This window comes from Hippoglossus stenolepis, chromosome 19 (genome assembly GCF_022539355.2).
Source record: "Hippoglossus stenolepis isolate QCI-W04-F060 chromosome 19, HSTE1.2, whole genome shotgun sequence".
NCBI lineage: Eukaryota > Metazoa > Chordata > Actinopteri > Pleuronectiformes > Pleuronectidae > Hippoglossus > Hippoglossus stenolepis.
Genome location: NC_061501.1, coordinates 5,696,115 through 5,708,197, shown reverse-complemented (window position 1 = coordinate 5,708,197; position 12,083 = coordinate 5,696,115).

Here is a 12,083-nt window from a genome sequence, read left to right as displayed (position 1 = left end):
TTTTTGAGGGGAGACTTTACAAGTTGGTAAGAAACCAGGCATCTATATGATGTAACTTACTTATTTCTTAAAAGGCACATTGTGACAACCTCCTACACCCTATTTGTTGTTGTCAGAGACTCTCACCTCTTGAGCCCAACCCCAGCTGACATTGGGCCGGGAGGCGGGGCACACCCTGGATAGTCAGCCTGTGTATTGCACGACCAAAAAACAAAGTCAACCTCACACGATCACATTCACACCTACGGTCAACACAGAGTCTCCAATTATTCTAACCCCAATCTGCAAGTCTTGGTCTGTGCGTGAGACAACAGTGCTCATCACTGCACCACTGTGCCATATTTGGTCAAATGTGTGTGAAATCCAGACGTCTTAAGTTAAACATATTTCAACTAGACGTGATCTTTACAGTCTCTGACCAACAAATGAATCACTAGAAAAAGGAAAAACTTTAGCGGCCCAGGCCTTCACTCTCACCGTGACCATGAGTTCCAGCTTGTATTTGTGCGAGTGGACACAATGGTGGTCTGTCTTGTGGCCGTGGGGGTGTAGCAGCCAGACTTTGACTTCTGGTTCAAGGTTAATGCCTGTTGGCTCACCTCTGGACACACACGGCTGTGATTGATGCATGCTCCGTCGCTATGCCCGAGGGATTAACACTACCCGAATAACAGCGGCGTTTACATCCAGTGACCTCTCGCGTCACCTTCCCACTCCCGCATGGATTACTGTCACAAACACAGCCATTCCTGTTTCTTGTCTAACTTTTGTTTTCCGACCAGAATACAAATTTTACGGGAGATTGATGGAGAACTTTGCCTACAGAAATAAAGTGAACTTGGGATGAGTGTTTTAAAGACAGCATCTTCCAGAAGAGCCTGTTGGTTTCCAACTTTGGATTCACATTGGTATGACATGAGCAGACAGCTGGTGTTCACGTTTTTTTACGATGAAATCACACCAACGCTTGCTGATCTGTAAAAAGAAATCCTATCTTCCAGAACGAGTCATGTGATTCTGCATTTCTGTCACATTACACTTCGTTTAAAAAAAAGTAAACTGGGCCCTTGGGTGATGGACACGCTGCGTGTGTACTGCACCACATGTGGGTCGATCACAGGCCATCTGGTGAGGCCCGGCAACAGCTCCGCCCGAGGCGAACTGTGCAAGCAAGCCATTTATAAGTGTCGCAGGTGGTCCCCCGCGTCTTCAAACACTGTAATGAGTAATGAGAGTTGGTCCGCTGAGGACCTGTCTTCCAGCAGGGGCTGCCAATGCAAGGACACCGAATTCACCAGCAGGTAGAAGTTTGATGATAAAATATATGTGAGTATGACCAGCAGGCTATGCATTAATGGACGCCCCGACCTTCATTATGTGGCTTTTTTAATGCACGTCCCTATAGTCGTTTTCTCATGTTACCAGCGATGAAAATCTAATATAAGTAATAATCTGTGGCATTTTCACATAAATCAGTTTCTCTCACCAACTTTGCAACTTTGTTTGTTGAATAATGACCTTTCTGACGACCTAGACTTTTTCCTGACAAATAACTCATGACAAATGTGTTTTCCCTCCAACATGCCCTCACAACACGCTTACTTACGCAGCCATTTCACACTTGCGAAACTAGGTTTTGCTACAATTTTCTAAATTAACTTATTTTAAACAAATAAAGAACTGGGGGGGGGGTTCCTTTTTCTGTTATGTGAGAGGGGCATACTGAATATTTGGGAGAATTTTCCACACAAGAAAAGCTATGGAGGTTTCAGTATATATTCTGATCTCAGTTATTTTGCTCGGCACAGGTTTGGTTGTCTCCATCCCTGCTGAGAGCTGAGACAAATAACTTCTATTTTCAACATAGATAGGTTTTAATACTTATTTCACTAAAACCAAAACATTTGCAGAACATGTTGCCATACTCCACAATACATGGTATTCACGTCCTCTCATATAACACAACTCCAGAGAATAAAGAAATAACATCAATTCCACGTTTCGCTACGATTAAAGAAATGTAGAAATATGTGCTGCTATTGTTGGATTTGAATAAATGACTTTGGTTGGAAACACGGAAATCAATTCAAGTAAGTTGGTAAACTACTTTCTTTTTCAGTGGTGTGAGCCGTGTCAACATCATGGATAAGAGAAGAGGAAAGAGACATGATTTATGTAAAACCTTCATCAACAGAATACCCAGAGATAAGAGGGGACGGCTGTTTGACTGACAGCTGACCTCTGGCAAGTTGTTGCAGACGCTTCGCTCGAAAAGATGGAGACAGAAAAGTAGAAAAAGCTCACAACAGATTTTGGCTGATTACGACTACTTCACGGCTACATTCCCACTCTGAGATCCGTTGATAAAACTCTCAGCACGCACTGCGCCCACACACTGAAGAAAGTTCTGCGGCATAGATCAGAGAGGAGTATATAATGGGATCATGGTGTCCTTCCCTCCTCTGCCACAGTCTCCCACTCTTCTATATCTGAGGACCTAAAGACTGCTGTCCCCGGCTAATAATTGCTGACACACCAAAGCCAACATAGCCCAGTGAGCCTTTAATAGTTTTCATTTTTCTTCCTTACAGGATGGCCTCTAAGGTGCCATCATGAATGATCAGTGCACAGCCACAGCTCCCTGCGCGCTCGCACACACACACACACACACTCACACACTCACACACACACACAACCTCTCTCTCTCTGTCTCTCTGTCTCTCTCTCTCTCTCTGATCCTATAGTCATCCCAGGCCATCCCTCAGCTCTCTGGCCATTACTCCCTCTGTGTCTTCCTCACCTCTCATCTCCACCCCATACAGACAATTTATATAAAAGATTTTCCTGCCCACACCTTTCATCACAGGTCCCTATTTTCATCACAGCTCCTATTTTCATCACAGGCCCCATTTCACAACATTAATACTCTCCCTCCTACCAAAAACCACCACAACATTAATTCATGAACTATTTCCGGGGTGTGATTTATCAGGGCCCGACTGAGGATTTTGCACAAACATAAAGACAAGATGGTGCGGCTGCTAGATTACACCGGCCTAAGCTGCTCAAGCTCCTCAGCACCGGTTGAAAAGTGACCATTATTTCGTCTGAAGGCTTCAAATTGTGACAAGTAATGAATAGAATGAGTCACAGGAAAACTTAAAGAGCCAGCAAGGCTGAAATAATCCACATGAGTGGAAATGCCTGTGAGGAATTGTGTGCACTCTTGTGTTCAGGCTTTCTAGTCATTAGTGCGGCGGTATGCATGGCTGGTGAAGAAGCAGAGCATGGAGTCTCAGCAGAAGCCGATGTGTCCCACATCACTATCCGGTGCCCGGTGTGGAGGCGACCTGCATCACCTCCCAGCAGCTCCACCATCTAATGTTGGTTATTTTGACTTTAAATACTCAGCAGTCACAAGAGCACTTGAAGGTGGGTGTGCCTGACGCTTAGAGGAGGTATGATCATCATAGCAACGGCAACCAATCACGTTTTCCCACAGGACACGCAACTTAGTCGGCCTTTGTGCCAAGGTGCTATGCTAGCTGTCCCTGCAATGCTAAATGGAAGTACGTAGGAAATAAACTCCACAAACAGAACACACACCAGGTTCACTACTCTCCTCTTGCAGGCTCGGTTCTGAACAGATGATATTGGACCTCAGTTAGGAGGTTTCTGACATACACATTGAATATTTATTTCACCATTCCTAAATGAATGTCTCGTTCCATTTTACCTCGGAGCTCAGAATGACTGACTCTCAAGTCGTCAAAAAAGGGATTGGGGTGAAGTTAGAATGGTTCCATCACAAGCAATGCGAAGTTAAGGCCTTTGTGGAAAATGAGGAACTTGTTATTTGAATTTATCACCTTGTTTTCTCTGTTGGTCTTTTTGACAATTCAAGTTTCGTTCTGTAAACCTACATGTTTAAAACACCAGGCATGCTTTTTTACTCTGGTACTTATGCGCTTCTCGATGTTTTGGAAGTTTCAGCTTAGAGGATATAAAGGCTTAAAGAGGACATGTTTGCCAGCATGTATGATTGATTGACAGTTGTTTTAGCCTATCAAACCAAACCACAGTTGTTGCCACATCTCAGCTACTCTTGGGTTTTTAGTTTCACGGCTGCCAACATGGTGACGAGTCGCAAGTGTCATCTCCAGGCTTCAAAACATCCCTTCAGAAGATGACATATGACACAACAGACACTGAATACGTATGTTTCTAAACTCTTCATTTATTTTTTCTGAAGGCCCTGACTCATCCGGTTACCCAGCGTCCCTTAAAGCCGCCAAGCTCATGTAATCTATGTCACCCATTAGCTTCACTGCACTCTGTTTATCTGCTCTGTTGATGTCGTCCCTGATCTCCACCACTCGAAAAAGTTCCGGGTCGCAGTTTTAAAGTAAAACAATTACTTGTGACACTGTTACTACAAACCAGACACCTCCGACTGTCAGCTGTGAGAACTCCTTGATTCTGTATGATGACAATTTGCATCTTGTTTGTCATGATTGCTTTGCGTCAATATTCTACCCTCCAACTCTCCCAGAGCAGCGGGGCTGACATATTCTCCCATCAGCCCCGGTTCTGCTTCTCCTCTCGGCACTTCCCGATCTCGCACTGCGCTCCCCCCCCCTACCCTCACATTCCCTCCCGGTTCTGTCTGCTTATGTACTGGGGCTCCAGCTGTCAAACAACAAGGGAGACTGGGAGACAAAAGCCAATCTTTTTTTTTTCTTTTCTGTAACGCTGGATGTTGGCTTGTTTGGTTGTTTGTTGCCAGTAGGCTTCATGTCTGGCCGGACATGACTGGATGTGGTGTTAAAAAAATAATCGACACAAATGTTGCTTTTTGGGGACGTTTGGGACAAACTGTGACAGATATCACCGAGATGAGGTTGGTTTTATGACATATTCTGTTACTCTCTGGTGTCAGCGCTTAAAAATAACCACAATGGCAGCTCATGCGAGCCTCTCTTGTGTGTGTCTGTGGATATCCGCATCGGAAATTGTGGCCGAGTCGAGAACATGCTCTGTCAGGCGTGGCTGAACTAATGGGACAGGCAGCAATGCACCTACGATAATTGCTCGGATGAAGTTTTACGTCACTCCACATTCTCCCATCACGGGGAATGCTGGGGCGTTTCATGTCGGAGCGCATACACCTCCATGATTTATCACTCTGCTTATAATTTCCTAATTTCCAATCCACTGGGGGACTTAACTGGAAGTAGCCATTTTTCCTGAGCACCGACCAGCTTCCTTTTATTTCCGGGCAGGGCTAAATGGAAAGAATCTTCCAGCCCATTAAGCAGACTTTCCGTGTCGTAAAAGTTTGGTGGCAGAGTCTCTCTCCCTCTCCCTCTCTCCCTCTCCCTCTCTTTCGTTCTCAGCTGCAGCATGGAGCAGGCGGTTTGATCTGCAGGCTGCAGGTTAATAGAAATCAGCCTGCTCATCAGCAGTAGTGGATTGAACTTAACCACCCACCTCCCGCCCTGTCAATTCAGATTTGGAAAAAAACCACCAACGTTGGCCGTAGTCTCATTTTCCTCTGTCAGGTAATCAGTATTTCACTATAATCCTTTTTGCAGGAGTACAATTACAACGACTTTCCCTGGCTCCTGAGCCAGAATGTGGGCTTAGGCTAGGAAAAAATGCTCAGATGAAATTTTAGAATAAGATCTAAAATAACTGAAAGGGAAATTCACATGAAGACAAACTACACACGAGAAAACCTGAGGCCTGCTCAGAGAGGGACATCCCTGATGTTCATGTTGTTCTTTCTGAAATGCTGTTTTCCCCACGACTCATAAACTGGCTAATTTTACCATCAGTAAAGGTACTTATGTGCAAAACTATAAAGTCAAATAGCAGCAAGTGTGATTTCTGCTGCAGAACAGCAGGAATTTCATTAAGCTGGTTTAGTTTGTTGTATTTTTAATGCATTGTGCGTCTTTGCCTCGTGGTTTGGATTGTTGGCCTAATAATTGTATCTGCTGTGGTTGTTAAGGGAGTTTGGGGAGTAGAAATTGGTTTAGTAAGAATTACTGAAAAAATATATTCTACCTCTCCAATTACCGTTTGTTTCTCCTGGAGTGAGGAGACAATTAGGTTTGCACAACACAAAGACTGGATTGGTGAATTAGCCCGCCAAAGAAAACCTGCCTGCAACTCGAAATTATATAAGAACATTTCAGTTTGTGTGTTTTTTCAACAGACGAGACATTCCACATTAATTAGTGAGGTTTTGGACAGTTTCCTTGTTCTTTTAGTCTTGAAAACTAATCCCATCCATACAAATACAAAAGTGGTATTTGTTAAACTATTCCTTTACTCTGACAGCATGTAACTGAGCTCCGTTCTGTTTTTTTTCCTAACTTTGGATAGCATCTATTATGAGACATGACACAAACTTTTGTCACCGATACGAACAGACACCGGTGCCTAAATGTGCACAGAGCCAGGAACAAAAAGGTGTCACTTTTTTCTTGTTGCTACAGTACACCTCTCCCGCTTCTTTGAAGACTTTTCAATCACCCTTTGTACCACCGGCGTTTGACTGACTTCAGGCGACTTCCCCGAGCACCATTCAAGGCCTCTGAAAAAACATACAGACGCGAACGTCGCTCATTTGCATGTCCCAGAATCTGATTTAGCAACACATAGCCGCGTCGTTGAGGAGTTTAAAAACGCCTCGCTCCGTGCAGCCTTTTGTCCCGATAAAGAAACTTTGTATCTGTGTCAAATGAGAGGAGGAAAAGAAATTGGGAAACGGTGTTGGTTGCGGTGAGAGTTTATCTGAGACCTGATAACTGACTAATCAATCACAGAGAAAACATGGAGCCCAAGATGATCGTTTACATTCTGGCTCCAGTCATACTACTACGTTTTTATTTGAAAACGATCTCAGTCCACATGAGCGTTTTGGCTCTGTATCAGTTTTAATCCCTGTCAATACTAACACGTCTGAAAATTCATATCACGTAACCAGTCACATACACTGGGAACCTGCGCCCCAATGTAAACAGGAATTGCTTGAATAATAGCTGCACATGTAAACAGTTGTATCTTTGTAAAAAGGATTTAGCTGCACAACATCTGTTAGCAAAGACAAAAGAGTCAGCAACACTTGTAAATGATTATCCATGTTGTGACTGTCTACACTGGTAACCACGGCTACAAGTGATATGAACCTGGGGAATCAACGAAGGCTATATCGTGAAAGCGAAGGCCCAATCAGCAAGAGGTTTTGAGTTATACCTCATTTTTTTAAACATCTCCCATCCTTACAAACTAAAACGGGTCCAGCTGCCTTTCCAAACTTCTCCGTTGTGTAGACGTCTGGTGTATCCGTCGCAGAGTTAATGCATTTTAAAATGAAAACATGGACGAAGCTTCAAACTATAGCTTATAGCTGTATGATGCTGGGTTGGTTCTGGTTGCAGAGAAAGACGTGAGTCCAAGCCAGAAGAGGATATGATATGTAGCACATTTTCTCACCTTAACAACATTCACAAATTTATTAAAATAAATGGAGAGATGATTTTCCTCTGGGGGAGGGGGGACAGGACCACTGTATGTTGGTGTGTTGTAATCAGGTGTTGATTACAGAGCCGGCGGCTGATTGAGAGACTTCATTCATCAAACTAAATACATCTCCATAAGCAGTCAGGTGAGAGAACTGTCAATCATCGCTTAATCATTAATTAATGATTTGTTGAGTAAGACATGCAACTCCACGGTATCCCACTTTAGAAACTGGGTGAAAAACCAAAAAAAAGACGTACTGTCTGAAAAACAGCGTGAAAAGTGAAGAGGCTAAAAATATCTCCAGTGTTTGGAATCTGTTATTTGCGGAAGCTGAAGTGGAATAATGTGGACTTTCCTTTTTTTTTTCACCCTCATTCTCTTGTTTAAGGTGTCTGAGCTGTTGAATCAGACTTGAGGACACCTTTGCTTAATGGTGTAGTTTTACTTTGAAGGGGAATGTGAGCCCGGAGCTGCCGAGCACAGAATGGACCGTTGTGTGGGAATCTGACTACATCTCCTCGCCTCTTACCTCAGATCTTTTCTTATTTATCGTCTCTTCTTCTCTATCAATGTTTCAGAGCAGCTCTGGACGGTTTGAAGGGAAAGTTTCACGGAGGTGATGTAACATACTGTAATTGTGTACTCCTGTACAATGAGGGTAATCAATAATTACAAAACCTTGATGTTTCATTTCTAACTAACCAGTGGTCTGATGTTGCCTGACCTCCGGCAGCGACAGGCCTGATGCAGGTGTAGTGTTGTCATGAACTGTCACAGTGGATCTTTGATACAGCAGACATTTGGCCTTAGTCTGTAAATAAAGATGGACGACATGACTGCGTCCCAAAAGTGAAGCCAAAACGTTTTGATCACCCCCTAGTGGCTGGCTGCAGTATAGGTCATAAACCCTGCCTCCTCCAGGTTAGTGGATGGCTAATGGACCAAAATATAAAAAGTCAAAGTAGACGTCAAATAGAATATTTCTCTAAGATGGTTTCTGTCAATTTAGGTAGTTCTCATTACACTGAAAATAAGTGTTTATTTTTCCAGTAAGTTTGATTTTAATAAATTATGCTATGCTAATGCTAGAAAAAATATTGTGATTGACAGCTGAGACTGACTTGTGATTGGTCGAGCGCATGTATTGGCTGGACCTTGATACCATGGCTCCATGACCCGACCGCTACTGCACAGACTCTGGCTCCAAAGAGTGGTTGTGTCGTTTATCTTTATATACAGTCCATCTCTGGTTGTGACACATCATAGTGGGAAAAGCACATGTGTACAATTGACAGCATTAAAGATGGGTGCCTTCCATTTCTATACGTTCCTGGCCGATGTCTGAGTGTTGTGCTCATAGACCGGCTTCCAGGGTCGTACGTCATCATGAAATGTTTCCACAAGTGGGGAAAACAAACCAGACTGACCCAGAGCTTGAGATCAGGTTGGTTTTGAGCAACAATCTCAAAATTGGTCATTAGAATCACAGTTTTGAGATAGTTTGTATCTTGATTTTCATTTCAATTACATGTGACTATATACGTTGTAATTTTACTCCACTGCGAGTCAGAGGGGATCTGTTTTTGGCTTGTGAGCCCTTACAAAGGCTTGTGTATTGTCTATTCACAACAGTGAAAGTATTTCATTTATTCATCAGTATTGAATTAAGAGTTTAGTTCAGTAAAGGGGAATATTTTCTCAGTAAAACAAGGATTTAACTACATTTTACTTTGTACATTTTCAACTTGAACTGTTCCGTTTTATTTAATTATGTCAAACTATTTAAAACTAGGTGATAAGTGAATGTAAATGTCAGAGTTACTGCATTGCACTATTGGAATGATGAGATAGAATGAGTCATCATCCACATTACAAAGACAATGGACTTTTTTTTTTATTTTCTAGGCATTTTCTTAAGGCAGCAACTTCTAAATCTCAGGACTTGCGGTGCAAGCACAAACATAAAGCACATGAAGCACAACTTTATGTATATATTAAAATCAGCTTAGTTCACATATATATATATTTAATACAATCAACCACACAAACACTACAGGCTAACTGCAGTATTGATAAATGCTCTCAGCGTTTTCTGGGTCAGTGTGTGACACCAAAGCAGATGGCTGTTTCTACTGTTTTGAATATATTTTCAGTTTTAAATTGCATCTTCGGTATAAAATCATTTTTCATGGGACTTTATTCAAACAGAAACTGCTGAGAACTTTGAAATGTGAATATAGTTTGTGTAAAGTCTGCAACCAGCTGTGAAAAACTGGATGTGTGATGACCTTGTGTTATCAAACATCTTGGAAATGACTGATAAGAACATGCTGACCGGGATCTAAATGGTTAAATGTGTGTGTTTGTACACATGTATGTGTGTGTGTGTGTGTGTGTGTGTGTGTGTGTGTGTGTGTCTGTGTTCGGTGAGTGACATGGTGCAGGGAGAGCAGACAGGAACACCAGGTGCTGACAACCAGAGAACTGTGATTGTTCCAGAAGCTTCTCCAACAAGGAGTCACGGCAGATGTTGGAGATGACAGAGCGGTGTGGGAGCGCAGTGACAGGGCTCGAACGCACGTCAGGGCCCAGCTGCAGCACACTGCAGCCGACGCCGTGTGTGTGCAAGCTGTGCTGTTCAGCACCACAGGAGCACAAATCTGTACTGATGGCCCCAGCGGCGGTCCCCAGGGAGAACTTCTTGTACTTACAGATCCCCTTCCGAGATGAGTTAAGACGAATAACGCCCCTGCTTTGAAGAACTTCATGTCTGTTTATGAAAAAATATATATATTTCAAATGAAGAAATACGAACATAATGATAATAATGAGGACATTCCTTCTCCCCTATTGGAGAAATCCATAATCCACTGATATGCTAATATTTGTTTCTATTCGAATGTTCGGAACACAAAACGTCTCCTAATTCACAGAAAATTCGATTCTATTCTGTTCTATTCGGTTTATTGTCTTTATTATCATTGCACAGTGTACAGTGAAATTCAGCGTCCCAGTGGTACAGAAAGTTATCTACGGACAAGTTGACACATTACAGTCTTTAGAAATACATATAGAAACAAAGCAATAAAAAGGAAAACAGATGAATTTATGTACTCTGTGTTTATTTTAAACACATACATGAACAGTGCACACGATATGGCACCGTTTTGGTCTCTAATGGCACTTGGATAATATAATAATAATAATAATAGCTATATAATAATAAACTTTACAAAAACACATTTTCAAAGTTCTTCACACATAAATACAGAAAATACATGTCTACAATTACAAATTTGAACAAGTTAATGCAAGACAGGACCAGAGCGTAGAATTCTGAGAAGGTGGTGACCTTAAAAAAGCTTTTCATGTTTTTATGTTTTCAAGCAAACTTCTAGAGATTTTTTTTAATCCTACAGTTAAACCCCAGCATAAGTTGTTCATTATTTGTCTTCTTATTAATTTTCCTTCATCTAATTCACAGTATTTTTCTAAATTTCACTCTAAAATAAAAAAAAAAGCTAATTAGTCGACCAGAATGAAAAATACAGAATAAAGAGAAAAACTCTGTCGTCTGTCTGAAGTTGCGTCTTTTAAAAGCAGAGAACTCTGGTGGGATCAAGAGGTATTGGTGTCATCTGTTAGTGTTTCAGTGAGGTTGCACTACTCTCTAGTGGTTACCTCACACTATTGCAGCAATACAGAAGTGGAGGTATGAAATTTACTCAAAGACACACATTTCACATTTTTCTCTGCATATTCACTAAAATTACAACTTTTTGATATTTGTTCCAGGGTCAAAACTCCACATGGACAAGCAGCGTTCAGTTGTTATGCTCCACAAAGGAGAACTGCAGGTCTGCTGCAACTTCTTAGGTCTTTAAATCAACACTCAGGACTTTCCTGTTTTGTTTTATAAAATAAAATATTTACTCATTTTTTGCACCACACTGTTATTTTCACTCGTTTACTTCTTATTGTTTATTTCTTACTTTTCATTCTCTATGTAACGATTTTTTTATTTCTTTATGAATGTTTATTTTTTTGTATTGTCTTAGTCGCTTTTACAATTTGCCATGATGCCTTTTTTATTTTATTTAAAGCATTTTGTTTGCCTTGTTGTTAAAATGTGCTATACTGATAAACTAGCCTTTTGCTGCTAGAAATAATATTTTAAAACTTTATCTGAGCTCTTAAATGGGTTCTTTGCCTTTAGAAGTCAACATATTTCCATTTACCACACGTAAAGAAGTGCTCTGGAAATAATCTGCGGCATTTTTCTGTGTTTTCCTTCAACTGACGTCACGAAGAACCTTGAAGGAAACGAGGATACATCCAGCATCAGGCGGCTCGGCCCATTATCACGTCCTATTAGCTTGCTCAATGGTGCAGCGTGTTATGCGGGGTTCACCGGTCAGCCACGACACACGCCATTAGCCCGAGCAAACGTTGCCTTGCAGTGCTACACAAAGCATACCTTATTTGTATCACATTAGCTCTTTGATGTGGCATAGCATATTATATCAACAGCCGCAATTTATCAAACAATT